At 40.3% G+C, this 19179-nt stretch overlaps 1 protein-coding gene across 17 annotated transcripts in view; it reads right to left on the bottom strand.

Moving 5' to 3' along the window:
* Positions 1–18646, bottom strand: part of CLASP1 (cytoplasmic linker associated protein 1) — a 264159-nt gene extending 245513 nt beyond the window's left edge. For 10 of the 17 annotated variants that reach the window (XM_019802321.2, XM_034654388.1, XM_034654392.1 and 7 more), the window contains exon 1: positions 18530–18646. The gene's annotated coding sequence lies outside the window, so the exon portion shown is untranslated. The remainder of the gene's footprint in view (positions 1–18529) is intronic. The other 7 variants (XM_019802322.2, XM_019802325.2, XM_019802323.2 and 4 more) reach the window with 2 other exon arrangements.
* Between the last annotated feature and the right edge of the window lie 533 nt (positions 18647–19179).

The raw sequence follows: 19179 nt of genomic DNA, 5'->3' as shown, positions 1-19179 counted from the left end.
TGTTTTACTCACTGATGATTTAGGAGTGGGTAGTTTAATTTCCATATATTTGTGAATTTCCCAATTTCTCTCTATTATTGATATCTAACTTCATTCTACTGTCATCAGAAAGAGAACATACTTTGTATGATTTCCAACCTTTTAAATTTGAGTCTTGTTTTACGGCATAATATATGATCTATCCTGGAGAATGCTCCACATGCACTTGAGAACAATGTGTATTCTATTGCTACTGGGTGCATTATTCTACATATGTCTGTCCCTTAATAATTTAAGAATCTGGGGCGCCTGGGTAGCGCAGTCGTTAAGCGTCTGCCTTCGGCTCGGGGCGTGATCCCGGCGTGCCGGGATCGAGTCCCATGTCGGGCTCCTCCGCTGGGAGCCTGCTTCTTCCTCTCCCACTCCCCTGCTGTGTTCCCTCTCTCGCTGGCTGTCTCTCTGTCACATAAATAAATAAAATCTTTAAAAAAATAAAAATAAATAAAAATAAAAAGATTAAAAAATAAATAAATAATTTAAGAATCTGTCTGCACCTAGACCACATTTAAGAAAAAAATTCTCCATTATCTAAATCTTGAATTTTTCATGGTATCCCCTACTCTTTATACTGCTTACATATCCCATATTTACATATTTAAAAAATCAGGTCTCCTCTTTAAAAATATAAATCTCAGTTCTGGTACCATATTAAGAGTCGGTTTCTAAGAGCGAAACCTGTGAAAAAGGTAAGCCAAAAAGATACTTGCATGAGAGATTTTTTTAAAGAGCTTTCTGAAACATGAAATCCCCAGACTTAGGTGAGTAAGAAGAGAGGCAAGCATTTGATACGTCATTTGATAGCATGACAGCTGACAGGTCCATCCCAAATTTCTCAAGGGAGCTGGGTTACACCCAGTTGAAAAAAGAAAACCTATTAAGTACTGGTTAGTCAATGTGAAGACAGAAGGTGTAAAAAGGCTTGGGGTACAGAAACAGGGAGTTTTTCCTGTTACTGCAGAAAGCAAACTATAAAGAAGTAATGTAGCAGTAGTTTAAAATTCAGCTTTCATTTCAGCAATTTAGAATAAGCAAGGCAGCTTTGCATTTGAAACCGCACTTTCCAATTCACTGAGTAATTATACAAATGCTACTTTTCTTTATCCACCCACAAAACTTCTCTATATGACTGTTACTCTCATACTGTTTTACAAAAAAGTTAACAGATTCAGAAGCAAAGTAACTTCCAGGGTCACCCAGCCAGTATGAAACAGAAACAGGATTTGAACCTGAGCATCTAACTCCAAATCCAGGACTATTTCCACCAAGTCACAGCTACTCCTCCGCACCAACACACACGGGTCTCTGAGTACTTTAGACATGTATATATAATTTAGGAAGAAGTTCCACAAAGGAAGGATGTATCCACCATACTTAATATTACCAAAATAAGAGAAGAGCCTGAATGGAGAGAAGCAACTAAAACCTGGCACAGCACCACACAGTAAGCAAGCGCTTCATCAAGAACAAATGAAGAGGAAGAACCATATGCATTCCCGCAAGTAACTCTAGGAGAGTAATCAGCAATCTTTAGTTCAGAGGGTTTAGTATTTCCCACAGATGCTGATGACAAGCCAAAGGCATGATCATAAAAACAAAAAAGAGACAGAGAAAAAAGGGGAACTGGGGGACACCAGATAAAGGATAAATAGAAACTCTACTATTTTTGCAACTTCTTGTGAATCTATAATTATTCCAAAATGTAAAGAAGAAAAAAAGTGAAAAGATACACATGATGCGAACAGACTCTTGGTACTCAGTTCCTAAGTTCACTAAATACCTATTGTGCCAGCCAATCTCCCAGGCACTGCCTTCAACAAGCTCCAGGTTCACTGGGGAAAGAAAGACGAGTGAGCAATCTATTCTAACACAGTTTATCAAGGTGCTTTCCTGTAAGACTATCTACTTTTTTGATGACTCTCTAATAAACAGGGGAAAAGGAAAGACTGCACCAATGAAACAAATATAATAAAGGCACCAATGAAACAGATATAAGGGCACCACTGGGCAAAACTCTTACTCGTGTGCTGGCATGAAAACACATGCTTTGCTTACTCTCACCCTCCCAATCATTTCCCTTGCTTCCATTCCTGGCTCCAGCAAGATTCACACTGAAGACAGAATCTGACCAACTGGGAAATCCCACATAGTCACAGAGCCTTCAATGATAAGGAGTCCTGCATTTGCTGAAGGCAGAGAAATGATTAGAGGGCTTGAGAGATATATTTAGTGATTGACAATCAGATGGTATTAGCTTTAGCCTCAAATCTTTCTAATGCAATAAAGTGAAGTGGCACAAAAAAGATAATTTGGAACATCAGCCAAGCAATGACAAATGCTACTGAAAAGTCTTCCATACAGCTTCCTACCCGCCCCAGTGAAACCATATTTCAAGCATACAGACTTTAAGTCTCTACTAAGCTTACACATAAAGCTAGGGAGAATTCTATTTCTCAGATCAATTATAACAGAACACTGCTATTATTAAGATGACATTTTTACATTCATATTTTATGGATTTAGGAAAGAAGTTCCACAAGAAAACACAAAAAGAGATCTATGCCTTACCCATGTTAGTATATACTGAATCGTACCCACAGACGCTCAGCTTCCAAACTGAGTTGTTACTGCCCCTGTATTTTCCCAACATGACTTGTTCCTACCTATACTAACACAGCTTTCTTTAAAATATCAAAAGATGTAACCCTCACTCTAATCCTCCATCTAAACAAAAAGATCAGTTGAGAATCTAATTGGATATTATCAAACATGATTTAATACACGGACAAGAATAAAATTCATAACTATCCAGGGCAATTTGGAAACATCTATCAATAACCTTTAAATGTATGTTTTGATCCCACGTACAAATCTAAGAATTCATGTAGGGAAATAATCTGTCAAGTACACTGAAATGAATATATAAAGTTGTCCATTGTGGCTGTTCATAAAAAATTTTATTTTTTTTTTAAAGATTTTATCTTTACGTAATCTCTACAACCAGCCAAACTCACACCAAGATCAAGAGTCGCATGCCCCACCAACTGAGCCAGCCAGGTGCCCCCATGAAAAACTTTTTAAATGAAAATAACCCCGGGGCGCCTGGGTGGCACAGCAGTTAAGCGTCTGCCTTCAGCTCAGGGCGTGATCCCGGCGTTATGGGATCGAGCCCCACATCAGGCTCCTCCACCATGAGCCTGCTTCTTCCTCTCCCACTCCCTGCTTGTGTTCCCACTCTCGCTGGCTGTCTCTATCTCTGTCAAATAAATAAATAAAATCTTTAAAAAAAAAAAATAACCCCAAATGTACAAGAACAAAGAAATGGGAAAGAAATCACCATACATCTAAACAACAACATACCATGCAGTCACTCTGTAGTAAAAATACGTTTTTCATGGCCTGGAAAAATACCTATGGTCAGTTTAGTGAAAAAAGCAAGCTAGAGGGGAGCCTGGCTGGCTCAGGCGTTAAAGTATGCAACTCTTGATCTCAGGGTCATAACTTTAAACCCATGTTGGGTACAGAGTTTATTAAAAAAAAAAAAAAAATTAAAGCAAGCTAGAAAATAGCATGTTTATGATGTCATATTCATTTATAAAATACAAAATAGTCACTTACATCCTGCATGCACAGAAAAAGTATGGACGGAAACAGTACACCAAAACATTAACACTATATTTTCCAAAACATTAACACTATATTTTCCAAAACAAATAGGCACTACTTACATAATTTTAAAAATACATGTTGAAAATACAATGGTATCTAAAAAAAGGAATAGTGGTACTAACAAAACAATGCTGCAACCTATACATACATATAAAGGCTTATATATGCATAGAATATCTAAAAAACCATGTAAGAAACCAGAAACAGTGGCTGCCTCTGGGAATGGAAGAGAAATGCAGAGAAAAGGTGGAGGAAGACTGACATTTCACTCTCTAGCCTTGTGTACCTTTTAAGTTTCTTGACCATGTACATATTATCTAGTCAAAGGAAATATAAATTTTAAAACACTGAAAGTATGATAATATTCTTTCTAGTTAAACCAAATTATATACAATAAATACCAGAAAGTTGTTTGTAAAGTCAAATTTAATTGTAATCATGAAACCACAGGCATCACCAGTTACTACAAGAATTAAAAACTACAGGGTGGCCTGGCTGAATCAGGGAGTGTGACTCTTGATCTAAGGGTCATGCGTTCAAGCCCCACATAGAGCTTTAAAAAAAATTGAAAACTATAAAAAGAGCCACTTATTCAGCAAATTGCCCATCTCTAGAAGGCAGCCTTGGTGACATACAAGGAAGCAAAGCTTATTTCTGAACCTCACATCCAGCCAGGGAATCTCTGTAACGTCAAAAGCAGAAAAACAAACAAGTAATGAGAGGACAAATGCTTGATTGGTTTTTTATCACTGAAGCATAGCCACATTTTAACGGAAAAATGATCTATGACAGAACAGTCATATACTTTTATAAAATTGTATTTTAAAGTGTATTAACTACAGGATTCTCATATCGCAGGCTGGGTTTTGTTAAAACCTCTAAGATGGGGGTGCCTGGGTGGCTTAGTCAGTTAAGCCTCTGACTCTTGATTTCGGCTCAGGTCGTGATCTCAGGGTCATGGAATCGAGCCCCACGTCAGGCTCCACACTCAGCACAGTCTGCTTGTCCCTCTCCCTCTGCTCCTCCCCCTGCTCACTCTCTCTCTCTCCAATAAATAAAAATCTTTAAAAAAAAAAAAAAACACCTCTAAGATGGATGATTTGGCAATAGCTCTCAAAATTTTAAAGGTACATAACTTTCAACCCAAAATGCCAACTTATGGGAATCTATTCATATGTGTGCAAAATAAATTATTATAGGATTATTGTTTCTAGCATTATTTATAAAAGCAAAAGAATAGAAAAAACTAAATGTTCCTCAATAGAGAGCTAGGTAAGTTATGGTATGCCACACAATGGCATACTCTTCATTTAGAAAAAAAAAAAAAAAACAATGAGAAGGGGTGCCCGTGTGGCTCAGTCACCTGAGCATCTGACTCAATCTCAGAGCAAAAAAAACAAAACAAAAAACAAAACCCCACAACAATGAGGAAGTCTTCTTTTTTTTTTTTTTTTTTTAAGATTTTATTTATGGGGCACCTGGGTGGCTCAGTCAGTTAAGCATCTGCCTTCGGTTCAGGTCATGATCCCAGGGTCCTGGGACCAAGCCCCATGTTGGACTCTCTGCTCAATGGACAGCCTGCTTCTCCCTCTCCCTGCTGCTCCCCCTGCTTGTACTCTCTCTCTGTCTGTCAAATAAATAAATAAAACATTTTTTTAAAAAAGCTTTTATTTATTTATTTGAGAGAGTGAGTGAGTGAGAGAGCATAAGAGAGAGAGCAGGGGGGAGGAGCAGAGCGAGAGGGGGAAGCAGACTCCCCATTGAGCAGGGAGCAAGATGCGGGACTAGATCCCAGGACCCTAGGATCATGACCTGGGCCAAAGGCAGATGCTTAACAGACTGAGCCACCCAGGTGCCCCGATGAGGAACTCTTTAACATACTGACATAGAATGATTTCCAAGATACATAAAGTGAAAGAACAAAAGAACGAAAGAGAGAGAGAAACAAACAAACAGAATAATCTGTAGTAGTTTGTACAAAAAAGGGGGAAGGGAAGTATGTGTCTCTCTCTCTCTCTCTATGCATTTTTTTCACATATACAATTAATAACACTGGTGTTTCCAGGGAAGGGAACTGGGTGAATGGCAGACAGGAGAAGAGGAAAACTTAAATTTTAAATCACGTGTATGTAATATCAGCTCAAAAAATTAATATATTTTAAAAATTAATGCATTTAACTTGCAGTTCTATTTCTCCTTTCTAGGTAAGTTAAACAAGAATGAAAAGAATCTTCATACACAGCTACAACAGATTTAAACTTGCTCATAATAAAAAAAGGTACTGGGGCACCTGGCTGGCTTAATCGCTAGAGTTGTGTGTGACTCTTGAACTCCGGGTTTTGAGTTCAAACTCCACATTGCATATAGAGCTTACTTAAAAATAAAATCTTAAAGAAAAAAAGTGGGGGCGACACAGACTATCTCCTAGGCATCTTAAAAAAAAAAATTTACAACCAACTATGCATGCAATAAGCTTGTGACCACAATAAAAATAACAAATTTTTTAATAATGCCATCACTCTCCAGGAGTAATCTCAAAAGCAACCAGTTTCCCAAAAGAACAATGTCTAACCCCCGCCCCCAAAATTCCAAAACTGAATCACTGATCAGTTGATGATTCAAGTGAAGATCTGAAAATAGTCCTGATTCTATCAAGACTAAGGCTCTCTGCAAGATGCTAGTTTCAAACAGCCTTCTCTCAGCAAGGGTGCTTTCTTGGCTCTTGTCTGTAGCCTCTTCACAAAATTAGACCATGGTATTAATACAGCCAAGAGTCAGGCTCTTTGCCCCACGGTCATAAGCTAGATCCCCAGCCAAAAGAGCTCTCTCATAAATGGAAAGCAACAAAGGGGCCCCAGAGTACTGAACCAGGCATGCATACCTGGTTCTAGGCTTTACATACCTCAGGTCAAAACAGGGTAAGACACCAATCTTCCCCTCCCCCAGATTAGGAGCCCTTCCCTCTTCAGTCTTCCCACACTAACACACTTAAACTCAGGAATCATAACTGTCTCCTTGCCTGTCTGACTTCCCTCTTAGCGGTGGAGCTCTTTGGGAACAGGCCTGAGAGCCCCTCTCTCCCCTGTGGCACAAGTTAAGTGTGTTGAGTGAAGATTCTGATCAAGGCAGTTTCAACATTATTTACCCAGGATATACCCCACAATAACTCTCTTAATTAAATGGCAGTTTTCACAAAGGCTCTGGTTTTTTAGGTCCATTTTTCATGAACACCTACCTATACCATTTCTGCATGCCCTCTATTCACCCTACCCCACCCCTAAGGAGGTCTAGCAATCAAGTGATTATAAGATGTTCTTTATCCTCCCCAGCTGTCATCCTTTCATGATTCTGTAAACTCATTACTATACAATTAAGCTAAATATTGTTACTTTGTCCAAACAAATGTTCCTTTGGCAATTTCAGAAACCTCCTCCAAGTTGGAAAAGGCATGAGAATGGAAAGCTTTTCCCATCATGTTCACTTTAAAAATGCAGGCATAGGGGCGCCTGGGTAGCACAGCGGTTGAGCGTCTGCCTTCGGCTCAGGGCGTGATCCCAGCATTATGGGATCGAGCCCCACATCAGGCTCCTCCGCTATGAGCCTGCTTCTTCCTCTCCCACTCCCTCTGCTGTGTTCCCTCTCTCGCTGGCTGTCTCTATCTCTGTCGAATAAATAAATAAAATCTTTAAAAAAAAAAATGCAGGGGCGCCTGGGTGGCACAGTGGTTAAGCGTCTGCCTTCAGCTCAGGGCGTGATCCCGGCGTTATGGGATCGAGCCCCACATCAGGCTCCTCTGCTGTGAGCCTGCTTCTTCCTCTCCCATTCCCCCTGCTTGTGTTCCCTCTCTCGCTGGCTGTCTCTATCTCTGTTGAATAAATAAATAAAATCTTAAAAAAAAAAAAAATGCAGACATAGGCCATAGGAGATCTCTTTGGCATGCCATTCTCTACCAATAGGTAAACACAATCAGGATCAGGCTAAACTACCGTACCCATGAGCCCAAATGAGCTGCACAGAGGCCAACGGGACACTGAGAGCATTTCTTTTTAAAGAACTACCCGCCCCACCCCCAGCATGGGATCCCATGTCTGAAGGGTGATATATTACATGACAAAAACACTTCCCGAATCAAATTTTGTGTGTATAGATACAGCTATATACTACCTCTGGCCTTATTTACAGAGAAGTTGGCTCCATCTTTGTGCATACAGATATATGTATACGTGTATATAGATTCATACTCACACCAGGCCAACTTCTCCGTAAATAGGGCCAGAGGTAGCGAAAGAAAACAGTCTGCATCGCTTGCTCCTACTCTCCCTGGAATAAACTATTATTCCAACTAAGGGAGTTCAAGCTCTTGAATCACTTCGTTGGTTGACAATTATCCTGAAAGCATGTCAAATACTGGATTTGCTCTGACCTCTCTGATGTTATGTTGCTTGAAACTAGAAAATAAAAGAATAAAATAATTCCTTTTATTGTTTTCAATATTAATAATAAGGAACTGCTGAAATAAACAGTGGAAGAATAACCAGTATCTCATATGATCAAAGTGTCTATATAACAACATACTAAGAAATACCTATTTACGAGTCAAAAACTAGTGGAAATAAAAACACCAAAGGCCTTCCCTTTGCTGACATCTGGATGGTAGATTACAAAATGAACTCCTAAGGGAGGTCTGATCACTTAGGACAAGTAAAATTAGACCCTACTGAACACTAAAGACTGTGATGGGGGGAAATCTGATAATATATACCCAGAGAAAATGTTCAGACACCTCTTCACTAGTTAGCTTTTGGAATTTCTAAGAAATTAGAATTCTTTTCTAAGAAAAATAAATTTTTTAATGATATTTAATATTTTTGTTAGAAAAGTAATATACACCATTGCACAAACTTTAAATAATTTTTTAAACTAAAAGCATTTGTCAATGCAAACCAAAATGGATCAACAATCTAAATATAAAAGCTAAAACTACAGAACTAAATATATAAAAATCACCCCTACGATAAGTAAAATTCCCAATACAAAACTTATCATAAACTTAACAAGTTAAAAATTTTCTTGGGGCGCCTGGGTGGCTCAGTCATTAAGCGTCTGCCTTCGGCTCAGGTCATGATCCCAGGGTTCTGGGATCGAGCCCCACATCGGGCTCCCTGCTCAGTGGGAAGCCTGCTTCTCCCTCTCCCACTTCCCCTGCTTGTGTTCCCTCTCTCGCTGCCTCTCTCTGTGTCAAATAAATAAATAAAATCTTTCAAAAAAAAAAATTTTTTTTCCAGCCATCCATGAAATGAACCCTGCCTACCCTCCTTCATCCTTACCACCTGCCCACCCTGTTTTCTTCCCTTGAAACAGGATACATGGATATTTTAAATGCATGTCCTTTTAAGTTATTTTCCCAAATGTAAGGATTGATACAGCATCTAGGTCTTTCAAATGCCTTTGGGATTTTTTTTGCATGTGACTAAAAATATTTGGGCGAACTTCAGTTAGGCTGCATTTAAAACCCTCAAGAACTTTACAATATACTGACTACTGGTCTTCTAAGAATTCTCTCCAATCACCCAAATGTAACCACAAAGATCTATATTTAGCTTTATAATTCAATCAATAAAAGGTAAGGACATCACTTGCATGGTACTACACAGGGCACTATGATGGGGGTGGGGGCGACAAGAGAGGGTTGGAAATGGGGAAACAAAGAAATATAATATATACCCTACCGTGAAGGTCCTCACAATCTATTTTGAAACACAAACCACTTAAAAGTAACTATACAAAATTAAAAGGAAAAAAGGGAACTGACATTTATTAAGTGTCTCTCCTATGTCAAGCAGCAAAGCTATAACATGCACAAAATATCCACGTATCCTGTTTCAAAGGAAGAAAATGGGTGGGGGGGGGGAAGGATGAAGGGGTAAGGATGAAGGAGGATAGGCAATGAAATCAAATACCTAAAGCAAAATATAAATGCCATTGGCTGATACAGAAAATAAGTAATTAAAATGTTTATATCAGTCTTCAACAAATGGTGCTGGGACAACTGGATATTCATATACAAACAATGAAGTTGGATCCCCACCTCACACCACGTAAAAAAAAAAAAACCCAAATGAATCAACAACCTAAATGTAAGAGCTAATACCATAAAACGTAAGAAGTAAACATAGGACTAAATCTTCATGACCTCAGATTGGTAATGGATTCTTAGCTATGACACCAAAAGCATAAGCAGCAAAAGAAACATTAACTGGACTTCATCAAAATTCAAAACTTTTGTGCATCAAAGAACATGATCAAGAAATGTAAAGACAGGGGAGCCTGGTGGCACAGCGGTTAAGCGTCTGCCTTCGGCTCAGGGCGTGATCCCGGCGTTATGGGATCGAGCCCCACATCAGGCTCCTCCACTATGAGCCTGCTTCTTCCTTTCCCACTCCCCCTGCTTGTGTCCCCTCTCTCACTGGCTGTCTCTACCTCTGTCGAATAAATAAATAAAATCTTAAAAAAAAAAAAAAAAGAAATGTAAAGACAACCTACAGAATGAATGGGAGAAAATATTTGCGTATCACATTATCTGGTAAGAGTTTAATATCCAGGATATATAAGAACCCCTAAAACTAACTCAACAACAAAAAGACAAGCAATGCAATCTAATAATGAGCAAAGGACTTGAACAGATATTTATCCAAAAAAGATAACACCTTAGTCATCACGAAAAAACAAATCAAAACCACAGTGAGATACTGTTTCACAACTATTAGAATGGTTATAACTTTAAAAATAAAATAACGGAAATCAGCAAGTGTTTGCAAAGATATGGAGAAACTGAAACCCTTATACACTGCCACTGGGGGTGCAAATGGTACAGCCACCCTGTGAAAGTTCAATGAATCCTCAAAAAGCTAAACAAAGAATTACCACACAACCCAGCAATTCTAGTCCTAAGTACATACCCAAAAGAATTGAGAACAGAGACTCAAACAGAAATTTGCAAACCAATATACACTGCAGCATTATTCACAATAGTCAAAAACTAGAAACAACTCAAATTCTATCAACAGATGAGAGGACAAACAAAATGTAGTATATACATACAATGAAATATAATTCACCAATTAAAAAAGAATAACATTCTGATACATCCTAAACATGAATGAATCTTGAACACATTATGCTAAGTGAATAAATCATAGAAGGACAGATACTATATGATTCCGCTTACATGAAATATCTAGAATAGGCAAATTTGTAGCGACTGAAAATAGATTACAAATTACCAGGGACTGAGGGAGAGGGAAGAAGGGGATTTATGGCTTAATGGTTACAGGGTTTCTGTTTGGAGTGACAGAAAAGATTTGGAACCTGACTCTGATGATGGTGCACAATAGTGTGAATGTAAGTAATGCCCTGACTGGTATTCTTAAAAAATGGTTAAAATGGCCTATTTTATGTTATATATATTTTAATCACAATAAAAAAAAATTAAAAAGAAAAAAAGGTTTATATCATGCCTTTAGTGACCTGGACTGTCCAAGGGTAGATTTCAAATCAGAGACTCGAATCTAAAAGAGACTGTAGGTCACCTGACCTAACCTTCATGGAAACCCTAGTGGGAAGTTTGCAAACTCCACATCCTTCCTGACTAGTAAGGAGGCATCTTTAGAAACCACGATGCTGGGAACAGACTTTCTCCCAAGACAGCCAACTGACCTTTCATGAACAAGGAATAACCTGTGCTGGAAAAAAAGAAATAAATGGAACGGAAGCTGAAGAATCTGAGAGCTGAACTCTGCAGCTGTATGATTGTGGACAAATTATTCAACTTTTCAAAACCTCAGCTTCCTCTCAGTATAAAGTGAAAATCGCATCCGCCTTCAAATGTTGCTCTAAGAGTTGGCAAAAGCATACCTCTAAAAAGTTGGGTGTTCAACCCATGGTGGCCCTTGCCATTGTGACACTGGGTCTACCTACCACCCCTGGGCCAACCAAAGGCTAAGTAGGACATGGTTTGGGTCTGGAGAGCTCTATGATTTCTCAGAACTGAAATAAAAAACAGCCACCAGCACCACGAGAAGACTTCAGAGAAGGAGCTGTTTTTATGCAGTTCAACTACTCTTAGAAAGACTGGCTTATTGTTCCTAGAATGAACCCAGCTACTCCACATCAGGAAAGGCACTGCACAATCATTCCCTCTATACAACAGGCCTCTGTTAGCATGTCTGAGCAACCGTTCATAACAGAATCAGCCTCTACCCACAGGAAAGACACACTGGGAAGAAACTGAGCAGACAATGAGCTAGAAGGTAGTCCCCAGGCAGCTCTCAAACTTTGTGGCTTTAGAATCACTTGGGAAATCTGTTTAAAAGCAGATGCCTCACCCCACCACCACCAGACATTCTGATTACTAAATATTTCAAGCAGGGCCCTTGAGCACAAAAAAACTCCTGAAGGTAGGAGATGAAAATGTAATAAGATTACATTCTGATGTTGACAAATAGACTGTTCTGTCCCACAAAGCAAAGGCTACATTTTCCTCCACATCTATCTGGAAACACAATAGCTTTAGCAATGCAGGACAGGAGTGAAAACCAAGGAGGTAAGATCACCTGCATGTAATACCCAAAACAAATTGCATACAGTTGGTTTACATAAAAGTTCATCATTACTGCTTATTCTTTTTTAAAATAAATGAAAAATAAAAATAATGTGCCATTCCACACCTCTCACAGTAACAAAAAATACACTTAAAATATATTACCAGAAGTTGGTAAAGTTTTTGTGGAACTGATACACTCTTAGGGTGCTGGGAAAATTATCAACTGGTACAACTTTTTGGTCATCAATCAGGCAATGTGTATCAAAAATCACCCAATACTCACTTCTTTGATTTTATCCTAAAGAAACAACACAAAAGAAGCAAACTATATGCAAAAAGATAGTCACTGTTGTAGTATATGTAATTAAAAAAAAAAAAAAGTGGCACCTGGCTGGCTCAGTCAGAAGAGCATGAGATGCTTGATCTTGGGGTCATGAGTTCGAGCCCCACATTGGGTGTACAGATTACTTAAATAAGTAAACTTAAAAAAGAAAAAAAAGAGATACTTACATGTCAAGGATCCCAGTTTACCAAAATATGCCGTATCATCTCAAATATGACAAAGCCATTAAAAAACTTAAATGATACTAATATGTCATTACGTGGAAAGCAGCCACAAAACATGCAAGACCTAGTATTACTTACTGAAAAGTACAAACATAGGGACAGCTTCAAAGGTGATACATTAAGAAATAATAGCTAATAGCTTGTGTTAGGATAGTTTGATGTGGCTTTTCCCCCTCTGGTCTCTCAAGTTTCTGTTATTGCTATGTTATTATAATAAGACTATAAATAAATTTAAGTGATTCTGCTTGGAAAGTTAACTGGAAAACACATAGAGACAGGTGGAAAGTGGATTCAGCTATCCTGAACAAACATAAGCTCACCCAAATGTGCCATGGTAACAGACAGTCCCAAGGCCAGTTTTGGATTTTTTTCACAAAAAGATCAATCGTCCCAGATACGTATAACTAGTAAACTTTGAATTTACATTTTTTTAAAAGCAAGTATAAACACACTAAAAGATAGTAGGAAATCTGGTTTGACAGCTATTCACACGGCAAAAAGATCAGAAGATTTCATGAACCCTAACTTCAATAATCCAACAAAATTATGTAGCTAAGAGCCATTGACAGGAAAAGAATATTTAAGTTAAGAAACAGAAGGCCTGGCTCTCCTCCTAGATCTATCTCAGACTAGGATTTAATTTGTAGGTCTTAGTTTCTCATTTGTACACTGATAGGATAATGATGTTATCTTCCCCATCTACCTCACAGGACTTTGAAGGGGGCAAAGATTATGAATGTAAAAGTGCTTTGAAAATCAAGGGTTTTTTTCTCTTAAATCTGGCTACTGTTTATTAAGAAGACATTCACATATGTGTAGCTACCAAAAAGGGGAACAGTTGTTGAGAAGGATACATTTCAAACTGATAAGTGGATATGCCTCCCAGCGGGCCTGAGATCTGGGGCCAAGCCCTTCCCTTTATCGGCATTGTTTCAATCTTTTTTTTTTTTTTTTAAGATTGTATTTATTTATTTGACCAAGAGATAGAGAGAGCCAATAGGGGGACTGGCAGAGGGAGAGGGAGAGAGAGAAGCAGGCTCCCCACTGAGCAGGGAGCCTAACGCAGGGCTCAATCCCAGGCCCCTAAGATCATGACCTGAGCTAAAGGCAGACGCTTAACAGACTGAGCCACCTAGGTGCCCCTGCATTGTTTCAATCTTTCAGGAGAATCTATTCATCTATTACTTGGTAATTTTTTTACTTTGTAAAAGCAAATGCAATCACTAACAAAATTAACACAGAGTACAGGGTTCTCAAACTTTACGGTTTGGGTGGTTTTTTTAAGAACCACCTGGGGATTTTTAAAACTGTGGCTGTCCAGGTCTCACAGACTTAATTGACCAAAATCTCTGGGTGAACAGGTCAGGCCATTTGTATTTTAACAAGCTCATGTGACTTGATTGCTTGTCACTTCTTATGCTACGTTGTCATTAACTCCTACCACGAATAAATAGTAGGAATACCACATATACCCACTTACTATATGCCAGTCACTACTCTCAGCACTCGACATATATTATCTCATTTAATCCTTACAACCCTGTTTAAGCAGGTACTACTGTTAACACTGCCCTCCCCTCACCCTTGTTTTATAGATAAAATTATTCAAATACGAAGAGATGATTAAACAGGCCCATGGCCTAAAGTCACAGGGCTAGTAAGTGGCAGAGCCAGAAGGTACAACAAAATTTGAAAACCCTTGATACAGTTTCTTAGCCTAAGACAACAGCTGTATACTCTAGTCAGGTCACAGCAAATTCTGTTCCATTTCGGACACTGCATTTAAAGAACAGTAACGAAACAGTTGCCTAAAGAAAGCAGCATGGGAAATCTGATTAAACCATGAGGGAAGGGGGCACCTGGCTGGCTCAGCCAGTAGAGCATGGGACTCTTGACCTAGGGGTTGTTAAGTCTGAGCCCCATGTTGGGTGTAGGGATTACATTAAAAAAACAAAATCTTGGGGTGACTAGGTGGCACAGTCGATTAATCATCTGACTTGGTTTTAGTTCAGACTCTGATCTCAGGGTTGTGAGATTGAGCCCCACAGACTTTGCACTCAGCACGGAGTTGGCTTGAGATTCTCTCTCCCTCTCCCTCACCCGCTGCCCCACCCCCCATGCAAGCCCGAGCTTGTGCGCCTCAAGCTCTCTCTCTAAAATGAATAAATCTTTTTAAAAAATAAAATAAAATATTTTAAAAAAAAACCATGAGGGGACAAAGAATCTAAAGCTGTTTACATACTTCCAGCATAACTGGCATCACTTTATAACATTCTGTCCCTCTATTAGACTATGAACCCTGGAAGTGTGGGAACCATGTAGTCTTTTCAACTGTACCCTCATGGTACCTGGTATCTAACTAAAGAAACGGTTTAATAAATTAATTCATCAATAAATCTACATAAGGCTTGCTGACTGTCCTAGGAAATGAAAGGCTATTATGTGGAGAAGAAACAGACTTAATTCATGTTGCTTCAGGGGGTATAACCAAGAACAGGTAACAGGGGAGTGGCAGATTTTGGTACAATCTAAACTAGCTTTCTAGCAGCTAAGACCTGTCTGTCCAGTAACAGAGAAGCACATCTGCGACGTGAGGCTGATGATCAGAAAAGAGTAGACAAAAGGTATGAGAGCGGTCTATGGAGCCTCTAAGAGCTCTTCCAAAGCTCAAAGTCTTCTATTCTAAGTTATGATGCATTTGTTCATTCTTTCACACCTCATACATTTACCGTGACTAGTTACACAAGTCCCCAGTTACACAAGTCCTGGTAGTAAATACAGAGGATACCGCGGTACTGTACAAACTGCCAGTGCCCTCAAGGATCTAGAAAAGAATAAAAGCACAGGCATCAATCTTCCACAGAGGAAGGTAATGGATACAACAGGAATCAGCAAGGAATGAGGAGATTTCCAGGCAGGAAACAAGAGGGAAGTCAACACAGGCATTATGAAAGAAAGGCCGTCATGTGAGCACATTTGAGCCACATCTTTAGGGATCCATGGGGGGAGGTGGATTGGGGCTGCCATAACAATTTGGGGAAGAAAAGCCTGAAGTATGACAGTACTGGTCTGAGCATAAAGGAGGCAGGCAAGCCTGGGGGTGATGAAGACACACCAAAAATAACCACTAAACTTGGGGGCTTAAAAAAAGAAGGCGTTTGAAGGTCATTTAGTCAAACACACACACGTTATGGAGGTTGCCCTGCTTGCATGAGGTAAAGAAAGGTTCGTTTACTTTCTTAAATTACATTTTACAAACCAAAAACTCCGTCATCAATGACTTGTCCTTTGCTTAGTTTTGTGTCTTTTTTTTTTTTAAAGACTAATAGATCCTTCTCTTATTTTCTAGGAAATCTTTTAGATAATTGTTTTTCTTGCAGTTATCAAAACTGGCAGTTTTAATAACTCAGCTCTTAGCCTAATATTATAATTCCTTCAGTGGTTATAACATTTACCAATAGTACTAAATTAAAAGTACTATAATGAAAAATGATGATTTTATAAATAGAAGATTAAGAATAGAGTCTCAAAAATAAATTTAAGTCTCAGATCCAAGAAACTATCTGTCACTCAACTTATAAATTGTGAGACTGAGCCACCCAAGAAAATAGAATTAACTACCGAAACAAAAAAAAAAAAAAAATCTAAATCCAAAACCAATGAACAAAACGTAAAACAAATGNAAACGTAATACAAATGAACAATAAACTTAACGTTCTTTGGCCAATCATTTCACAGTGTCCCTGTCAAACTATTTTAAGGATCTGAAATCTTGCTCTATAAAAAGTAAGTTCCCATCATCCAAACTACACTTAAGAGATTCTATCACAGTGGCTACTGAAGCATAAACACCAAGCTTCAGTTTTTTCCTTCCTTTTAGTACAAAAAATGCTTACCTCTTTTAGATAAAGTTGAGTCTGTGGACCAAATCCTGACATACCAGGAGATCTAGGTTTTCAGTTCCAACACTAATTTAAGGTGTAAGGCTTGCAAAGGCCTTTTCTGTATTTACCACTTAGCTTAGATTGTAACATGGCGATACAATATTTGACACCTCCACCACCAACGGTCACTTCAAACGATTTCTAACTTGGGTTAACCTTAGTTGGGAGACTATAAAGCTAGGGCTGAAAACTCAGTAAAAAAAAAAAAAAAAAAAAAAAAACTTCAAAAATCAGAAATAGTGCTGTTGCATATTAGCTCACAAACCATGAATTACAGAAACAGATTTGAGTAACAATTGCTAAGAAAGGTGCAGTTACACGATTTTACCAAAATGAATAAGCAAACACCTCACGAAAATTTAAATCTTTCTTAGCGAATGGAGAAGTTAAATAATATTCACTCACCCTGGGACATTGTGGTTTTGTTTTTATCTATAAGGTCGCTGCATCAATGTTACTATTCTCCCACTCCCTTTATGAGCAAAAGGAGCCCACTGTCCAGGATCCCTCATACCAAGAGCTCCGTAAATGTCACAGATCATAACAGTAATAAAAGCAGCAATCTCTAAAACTAGAATCTGTACAGGACTGTGGCACCAGAATAGGGTGCAAGGCACATGGCAGCATCCAACTACTTCTCCCTTCTGACTCTTCTGCATCACTGCCTCCCAAAGGACTACCGAATCCGAAGCTCTCCCTGCCACCTCTACAAATTAAAGTATCATGATTAAAGAACTCACAGGCTCTAAGAACGGTCAGTATTGCATGAACGAACACCACAACAAACAAATTCATCCGGATACAACAAAACATGCTTCAAAAGGCTCCACCTAATTTTTTTTAAAAAAATCTTAGAAATACACACAACTATTTTAATAACATTATGTAATAAGTTAGACTCTGGAAAACCCCATACTCATCCGAGCGGCTCGGAAAATGGAAAGCAAAATTCGATTAGCTCCATTGTACCCAACCAGGCTAACATGCAAGATCACACACTCATCTTCGTCAGAGCGGCTCTGCCAATACCGAAGAACAACAAAGGCAAGTTGAGGAGGCTGCACAAGGCTTAACTCAGCACTTGTCCGCTTTCCCAGCTTCGGAAAGAAGCTCTCTGCGGGCTCCAGGGACCAAGGGACCCTCTGCATCCCGCCCGGCCCCCAGCTCGGCTCCGCGCCGCTCGCTCAGCTTTTGTCTGGCCCGGTTGGGAGCCCCGGCCGCCCGCCTCCCCGGCACCCCTTTCCTCTGGATCTTTCTCCACACCCATCACTCGCCGATGACTAGTTGCTGTGGGTTTCTCTCCCTCGCCCCCTCCCCTCGCAATCCCGGGCTCTTTTCAAACGCGACTGGGCTGTTTGCTGGCTTCTCCCATCGGGCCGGGAAGACTCGGGTCAGGAAGGGGGCCGGGGTGGGGTCTGGGAGAGGAAAAGAGAGAGGGGCACACAAAGCCGGGCTGACCCCACAGCCGCCCCCTCCTCCCTCTGCAAAGCAGCCTGGGATCAGCGACCTACCGGTTGGATAAACAACCCTCCCATCCCGCTCCCCGCCCGGCTCCCACCTAAAGCCACCCCCTCCCCCCAAAGTGCACCCAAGAGCCGATGACAGGGCTGGACATCGCCCCCACCCAGACGCAGCGCCCGCCGCCACAGGCGAGGGGGCAAAGGCCTCGGAGGGCTGGGTCTAAATCTCCTCGCCCTAACCCGGTACTTACAGTCGTATTATTCGCTACTGTTGCCGCTGCGGACCAGACAGCCGCCGCCTTCTCCTCCACCCCAATGAGGTTAAGCGCTTGGTGCGGGGATTAAAAAAAAAAAAAAAAATAGAAGCCGAGAGCGCCTGCGCAGTGCAGTCTCCCTTTTACCGCCACGGACCCGGCTCGACCATAGAGAGTGCAAACCGAGACCAGAGAGGCGGCTGCTCTCTATGGTAACACCCCGCGCAGGCGCCGGCCAGCCTGCGCTGGGCTTCGGGAGCTGCAAATCCCAGGAGATTTTGCCCCCTCCGAGAACGTTAACTGACTCCGATGGGGACCCGTAGGGTTAGGGTTCTTTAAGGGAAGGGTGGCCAGGGTGTTGTTGGGGTCCCTGGGAAGTTGCGGCAAAACTCAGGCTAGGCCACGAGGTTCGGACGTAAGGGGCCGCGGCGACACAGCACCACAATGCAGGGAATGCAGTGAATAGAGCTGAGGGGGAGTCAGGAAAGCCTGGATAGAAGCCGTCCGGCCGGGACTTCCTGTGGTCGGGGTCTAATACCTGAAGGAAACGGACTTTCACTTCTGGGTTACGTGCGTCCAGCCCCCACCATCCGACGACTGGGATGAAGGAAATTGTGCCCTGCGTCTTTCCGTACCCGGGCTTGCGT

This window comes from Ailuropoda melanoleuca, chromosome 2 (assembly GCF_002007445.2).
Source record: "Ailuropoda melanoleuca isolate Jingjing chromosome 2, ASM200744v2, whole genome shotgun sequence".
NCBI classification, from domain to species: Eukaryota; Metazoa; Chordata; class Mammalia; order Carnivora; family Ursidae; genus Ailuropoda; species Ailuropoda melanoleuca.
Note: the sequence above shows the minus strand (reverse complement) of the source record. Positions and strands in the feature narration are given on the sequence as shown.